A 7,507-nucleotide genomic window follows, 5' to 3' on the forward strand; every position below is an offset into this window, starting at 1 on the left:
CATCCACAGTGGTTCCTCATTCTGCGAGACAGAGAAAAGACAGAGTGTTTTGCTTGTTCGCCTGGCAGCGAAGAGACAAAGCCGTCTGCTTGTTCGGCTGGCAGTGCACAGATTCCGCATTCTCCTTGTTTGTGAGACAGCGAACATCCACAGTGGTTCCTCCTTCTGCGAGGTAGCGAAGAAACGCAGCGGTGTGCTTGTTCGCCAGGCAGCGAACAGGTTAGGCAGTCTCCTTGTTTGTTAGACAGTGAACATCCACAGTGGTCACTCCTTCTGCGAGGCAGCGAAGTGACAGAGCCTTTTGTTTGTTCGCCTGGCAGCGAAGAGACACAGCGGTTTGCTTGTTCGCCAGGCAGCGAAGAGACAAAGCCGTCTGCTTGTTCGCCAGGCAGTGGACAGATTCCGCATTCTCCTTGTTTGTGAGACAGCGAGCATCCACAGTGGTCACTCATTCTGCGAGGCAGCGAACAGATGCAGCGGTTTGCTTGTCCACTAGATGGCGTAGTGGCATCACGGATTGCTTTTTCGCCTGGAAGCGACCCGGTGCAGCACTTTGCCAGCTGGCGAGGCAGCGAACAGACGCAGCAGTCTGCTGCTTTGTGAGACAGCGAACATCCACGGTGGTTAGTTATTCTGCGAGGCAGCGAAGAGACGAAGCGGTCTGCTTGATCGCCAGGCAGCGAAGAGACGAAGCGGTTTGCTTGCTCGCCAGGCAGCGAACAGATAGGGCAGTCTCCTTGTTTGTGAGACAGCGAACATCCACAGTGGTCACTCATTGTGCGAGGCAGTGAAGAGGCACAGCGGTCTGCTTGTTCTCCAGGCAGCCAAGAGATTAGGCAGTCTCCTTGTTGGTGAGACAGCGAACATTCATAGTGTTTCTTCATTCTGCGAGGCAGCCTAGAGACGCAGCGTTTTGCTTTTTCGCCAGGCAGCGAACAGATTAGGCAGTCTCCTTGTTTGTGAGACAGAAAACATCCACGGTGGTCACTCCTTCTGCGAGGCAGTGAAGAGAGAGAGTGGTCTGCTTGTTCGCCAGGCAGCGAAAAGATTAGGCACTCTCCTTGTTTGTGAGAGAGCGAACACGCACAGTGCTTCCTCATTCTGCGATGCAGTGAAGAGACAGAGCGTTTTGCTTGTTCGCCTGGCAGCGAAGAGACACAGCGGTTTGCTTGTTCACCAGGCAGTGAAGAGACGAAGCAGTCTGCTTGTTCGCCAGGCAGCGAAAAGATTAGGCAGTCTCCTTGTTTGTGAGACAGTGAACATCCACAGTGGTTCCCCATTCTGCGAGGCAGCGAAGAGACACAGTGGTTTTCTTGTTCGCCTGGGAGCGAAGAGAGGAAGCGGTCTGCTTGTTCGCCAGGCAGCGAACAGATTAGGCAGTCTCCTTGTTTGTGAGACAGCGAACGTCCACAGTGCTTCCTCATTCTGCGAGACAGCGAAGAGACAAAGCGGTTTGCTTGTTCACCAGACAGCGAAGAGACGAAGCAGTCTGCTTGTTCTCCAGGCAGCGAACAGGTTAGGCAGTCTCCTTGATTGTGAGACAGCGAACATCCACAGTGGTCACTCCTTCTGTGAGGCAGTGAAGAGACAGAGTGGTCTGCTTGTTCGCCAGGCAGCGAACAGATTAGGCAGTCTCCTTGTTTGTGAGACAGAAAACATCCACGGTGGTCACTCCTTCTGCGAGGCAGTGAAGAGAGAGAGTGGTCTGCTTGTTCGCCAGGCAGCGAAAAGATTAGGCACTCTCCTTGTTTGTGAGAGAGCGAACACGCACAGTGCTTCCTCATTCTGCGATGCAGTGAAGAGACAGAGCGTTTTGCTTGTTCGCCTGGCAGCGAAGAGACACAGCGGTTTGCTTGTTCACCAGGCAGTGAAGAGACGAAGCAGTCTGCTTGTTCTCCAGGCAGCGAAAAGATTAGGCAGTCTCCTTGTTTGTGAGACAGTGAACATCCACAGTGCTTCCTCATTCTGCGAGGCAGCGAAGAGACAGAGCGTTTTGCTTGTTCGCCTGGGAGCGAAGAGAGGAAGCAGTCTGCTTGTTCGCCAGGCAGCGAACAGATCAGGCAGTCTCCTTGTTTGTGAGACAGCGAACATCCGCAGTGCTTCCTCATTCTGCGAGGCAGCGAAGAGACGCAGCGCTCAGTTAGTTCGCCAGTCACCGAAGAGACGAAGCGGTCTGCTTGTTCGCCAGGCAGCGAACAGATTAGGCAGTCTCCTTGTTTGTGAGACAGCGAACGTCCACAGTGCTTCCTCATTCTGCGAGACAGCGAAGAGACAAAGCGGTTTGCTTGTTCACCAGACAGCAAAGAGACGAAGCAGTCTGCTTGTTCTCCAGGCAGCGAACAGATTAGGCAGTCTCCTTGATTGTGAGACAGAAAACATCCACAGTGGTTCCTCATTCTGCGAGGCAGCGAACAGGGAGAGCCTTTTGCTTGTTCGCCTGGCAGCGAGGAGACACAGCGGTTTGCTTGTTCGCCTGGCAGCGAAGAGACAAAGCCGTCTGCTTGTTCGGCTGGCAGTGCACAGATTCCGCATTCTCCTTGTTTGTGAGACAGCGAACATCCACAGTGGTTCCTCCTTCTGCGAGGTAGCGAAGAAACGCAGCGGTGTGCTTGTTGGCCAGGCAGCGAACAGATTAGGCAGTCTCCTTGTTTGTTAGACAGTGAACATCCACAGTGGTCACTCCTTCTGCGAGGCAGCGAAGTGACAGAGCCTTTTGTTTGTTCGCCTGGCAGCGAAGAGACACAGCGGTTTGCTTGTTCGCCAGGCAGTGGACAGATTCCGCATTCTCCTTGTTTGTGAGACAGCGAGCATCCACAGTGGTGACTCATTCTGCGAGGCAGCGAACAGATGCAGCGGTTTGCTTGTCCACTAGATGGCGTAGTGGCATCACAGATTGCTTTTTCGCCTGGAAGCGACCCGATGCAGCACTTTGCCAGCTGGCGAGGCAGCGAACAGACGCAGCAGTCTGCTGCTTTGTGAGACAGCGAACATCCACGGTGGTTAGTTATTCTGCGAGGCAGCGAAGAGACGAAGCGGTCTGCTTGATCGCCAGGCAGCGAAGAGACGAAGCGGTTTGCTTGCTCGCCAGGCAGCGAACAGATAGGGCAGTGTCCTTGTTTGTGAGACAGCGAACATCCACAGTGGTCACTCATTGTGCGAGGCAGTGAAGAGGCACAGCGGTCTGCTTGTTCTCCAGGCAGCCAAGAGATTAGGCAGTCTCCTTGTTGGTGAGACAGCGAACATTCATAGTGTTTCTTCATTCTGCGAGGCAGCCTAGAGACGCAGCGTTTTGCTTTTTCGCCAGGCAGCGAACAGATTAGGCAGTCTCCTTGTTTGTGAGACAGAAAACATCCACGGTGGTCACTCCTTCTGCGAGGCAGTGAAGAGAGAGAGTGGTCTGCTTGTTCGCCAGGCAGCGAAAAGATTAGGCACTCTCCTTGTTTGTGAGAGAGCGAACACGCACAGTGCTTCCTCATTCTGCGATGCAGTGAAGAGACAGAGCGTTTTGCTTGTTCGCCTGGCAGCGAAGAGACACAGCGGTTTGCTTGTTCACCAGGCAGTGAAGAGATTAGGCAGTCTCCTTGTTTGTTAGACAGTGAACATCCACAGTGGTTCCCATTCTGCGAGGCAGCGAAGAGACACAGTGGTTTTCTTGTTCGCCTGGGAGCGAAGAGAGGAAGCAGTCTGCTTGTTCGCCAGGCAGCGAAAAGATTAGGCAGTCTCCTTGTTTGTGAGACAGCGAACATCCACAGTGGTCACTCCTTCTGTGAGGCAGTGAAGAGACAGAGTGGTCTGCTTGTTCGCCAGGCAGCGAACAGATTAGGCAGTCTCCTTGTTTGTGAGACAGCGAACATCCACAGTGGTTCCTCATTCTGCGAGACAGAGAAAAGACAGAGTGTTTTGCTTGTTCGCCTGGCAGCGAAGAGACAAAGCCGTCTGCTTGTTCGGCTGGCAGTGCACAGATTCCGCATTCTCCTTGTTTGTGAGACAGCGAACATCCACAGTGGTTCCTCCTTCTGCGAGGTAGCGAAGAAACGCAGCGGTGTGCTTGTTCGCCAGGCAGCGAACAGATTAGGCAGTCTCCTTGTTTGTTAGACAGTGAACATCCACAGTGGTCACTCCTTCTGCGAGGCAGCGAAGTGACAGAGCCTTTTGTTTGTTCGCCTGGCAGCGAAGAGACACAGCGGTTTGCTTGTTCGCCAGGCAGTGAAGAGACACAGCGGTTTGCTTGTTCGCCAGGCAGTGGACAGATTCCGCATTCTCCTTGTTTGTGAGACAGCGAGCATCCACAGTGGTCACTCATTCTGCGAGGCAGCGAACAGATGCAGCGGTTTGCTTGTCCACTAGATGGCGTAGTGGCATCACGGATTGCTTTTTCGCCTGGAAGCGACCCGGTGCAGCACTTTGCCAGCTGGCGAGGCAGCGAACAGACGCAGCAGTCTGCAGCTTTGTGAGACAGCGAACATCCACGGTGGTTAGTTATTCTGCGAGGCAGCGAAGAGACGAAGCGGTCTGCTTGATCGCCAGGCAGCGAAGAGACGAAGCGGTTTGCTTTTTCGCCAGGCAGCGAACAGATAGGGCAGTCTCCTTGTTTGTGAGACAGCGAACATCCACAGTGGTCACTCATTCTGCGAGACAGCGAATTGGCATAGCGTTCTGCTTGTTCACTAGGCAGTGGACAGATTAGGCAGTCTCCTTGTTTGTGAGACAGCGAACATCCACAGTGGTTCCTCATTCTGCGAGACAGAGAAAAGACAGAGTGTTTTGCTTGTTCGCCTGGCAGCGAAGAGACAAAGCCGTCTGCTTGTTCGGCTGGCAGTGCACAGATTCCGCATTCTCCTTGTTTGTGAGACAGCGAACATCCACAGTGGTTCCTCCTTCTGCGAGGTAGCGAAGAAACGCAGCGGTGTGCTTGTTGGCCAGGCAGCGAACAGATTAGGCAGTCTCCTTGTTTGTTAGACAGTGAACATCCACAGTGGTCACTCCTTCTGCGAGGCAGCGAAGTGACAGAGCCTTTTGTTTGTTCGCCTGGCAGCGAAGAGACACAGCGGTTTGCTTGTTCGCCAGGCAGCGAAGAGACAAAGCCGTCTGCTTGTTCGCCAGGCAGTGGACAGATTCCGCATTCTCCTTGTTTGTGAGACAGCGAGCATCCACAGTGGTCACTCATTCTGCGAGGCAGCGAACAGATGCAGCGGTTTGCTTGCCCACTAGATGGCGTAGTGGCATCACGGATTGCTTTTTCGCCTGGAAGCGACCCGGTGCAGCACTTTGCCAGCTGGCGAGGCAGCGAACAGACGCAGCAGTCTGCTGCTTTGTGAGACAGCGAACATCCACGGTGGTTAGTTATTCTGCGAGGCAGCGAAGAGACGAAGCGGTCTGCTTGATCGCCAGGCAGCGAAGAGACGAAGCGGTTTGCTTTTTCGCCAGGCAGCGAACAGATAGGGCAGTCTCCTTGTTTGTGAGACAGCGAACATCCACAGTGGTTCCTCATTCTGCCAGGCAGCCAAGAGAAGAAACGGTTTGCTTTTTCGCCAGGCAGCGAACAGATAGGGCAGTCTCCTTGTTTGTGAGACAGCGAACATCCACAGTGGTCACTCATTCTGCGAGACAGCGAATTGGCATAGCGTTCTGCTTGTTCACTAGGCAGTGGACAGATTAGGCAGTCTCCGTGTTTGTGAGACAGCGAACATCCACAGTGGTCACTCATTCTGCGAGGCAGCCAAGAGACGCAGCGGTCTGCTTGTCCATTAGATGGCGTAGTGGCATCACGGATTGCTTTTTCGCCTGGAAGCGACCCGATGCAGCACTTTGCCAGCTGGCGAGGCAGCGAACAGACGCAGCAGTCTGCTGCTTTGTGAGACAGCGAACATCCACGATGCTTAGGTATTGTGCGAGGCAGCGAAGAGACGCAGCGCTTAGTTAGTTCTCCAGGCCCTGAACACATGCAACGGTTCACTTGTTGGCAACGCAGCGAGGAGAGGCAGCGGTCTGCTTGTTCGTGAGGCAGCGGAGAAATGCAGCGGTTTGCTTGATGGCGAGGCAGAGAAGAGAGAGAGCGGTTCGCTTTTTTGCGAGGCAGCGAAGAGACACGGCAGCCTGCTTGTTCTCCAGGCAGCGAAGAGATTAGGCAGTCTCCTTGTTTGTGAGACAGCGAACATACACAGTGGTCACTCATTGTGCGAGGCAGTGAAGAGGCACAGCGGTCTGCTTGTTCTCCAGGCAGCGAAGAGATTAGGCAGTCTCCTTGTTGGTGAGACAGCGAACATTCATAGTGTTTCTTCATTCTGCGAGGCAGCCTAGAGACGCAGCGTTTTGCTTTTTCGCCAGGCAGCGAACAGATTAGGCAGTCTCCTTGTTTGTGAGACAGAAAACATCCACGGTGGTCACTCCTTCTGCGAGGCAGTGAAGAGAGAGAGTGGTCTGCTTGTTCGCCAGGCAGCGAAAAGATTAGGCACTCTCCTTGTTTGTGAGAGAGCGAACACGCACAGTGCTTCCTCATTCTGCGATGCAGTGAAGAGACAGAGCGTTTTGCTTGTTCGCCTGGCAGCGAAGAGACACAGCGGTTTGCTTGTTCACCAGGCAGTGAAGAGACGAAGCAGTCTGCTTGTTCTCCAGGCAGCGAACAGATTAGGCAGTCTCCTTGTTTGTGAGACAGTGAACATCCACAGTGCTTCCTCATTCTGCGAGGCAGCGAAGAGACAGAGCGTTTTGCTTGTTCGCCTGGGAGCGAAGAGAGGAAGCAGTCTGCTTGTTCGCCAGGCAGCGAAAAGATTAGGCAGTCTCCTTGTTTGTGAGACAGCGAACATCCGCAGTGCTTCCTCATTCTGCGAGGCAGCGAAGAGACGCAGCGCTCAGTTAGTTCACCAGTCACCGAAGAGACGAAGCGGTCTGCTTGTTCGCCAGGCAGCGAACAGATTAGGCAGTCTCCTTGTTTGTGAGACAGCGAACGTCCACAGTGCTTCCTCATTCTGCGAGACAGCGAAGAGACAAAGCGGTTTGCTTGTTCACCAGACAGCAAAGAGACGAAGCAGTCTGCTTGTTCTCCAGGCAGCGAACAGATTAGGCAGTCTCCTTGATTGTGAGACAGAAAACATCCACAGTGGTTCCTCATTCTGCGAGGCAGCGAACAGGGAGAGCCTTTTGCTTGTTCGCCTGGCAGCGAGGAGACACAGCGGTTTGCTTGTTCGCCTGGCAGCGAAGAGACAAAGCCGTCTGCTTGTTCGGCTGGCAGTGCACAGATTCCGCATTCTCCTTGTTTGTGAGACAGCGAACATCCACAGTGGTTCCTCCTTCTGCGAGGTAGCGAAGAAACGCAGCGGTGTGCTTGTTGGCCAGGCAGCGAACAGATTAGGCAGTCTCCTTGTTTGTTAGACAGTGAACATCCACAGTGGTCACTCCTTCTGCGAGGCAGCGAAGTGACAGAGCCTTTTGTTTGTTCGCCTGGCAGCGAAGAGACACAGCGGTTTGCTTGTTCGCCAGGCAGTGGACAGATTCCGCATTCTCCTTG

The sequence above is a fragment of the Apteryx mantelli genome, chromosome 6 (genome assembly GCF_036417845.1).
Source record: "Apteryx mantelli isolate bAptMan1 chromosome 6, bAptMan1.hap1, whole genome shotgun sequence".
In the NCBI taxonomy this organism is placed as follows: domain Eukaryota; kingdom Metazoa; phylum Chordata; class Aves; order Apterygiformes; family Apterygidae; genus Apteryx; species Apteryx mantelli.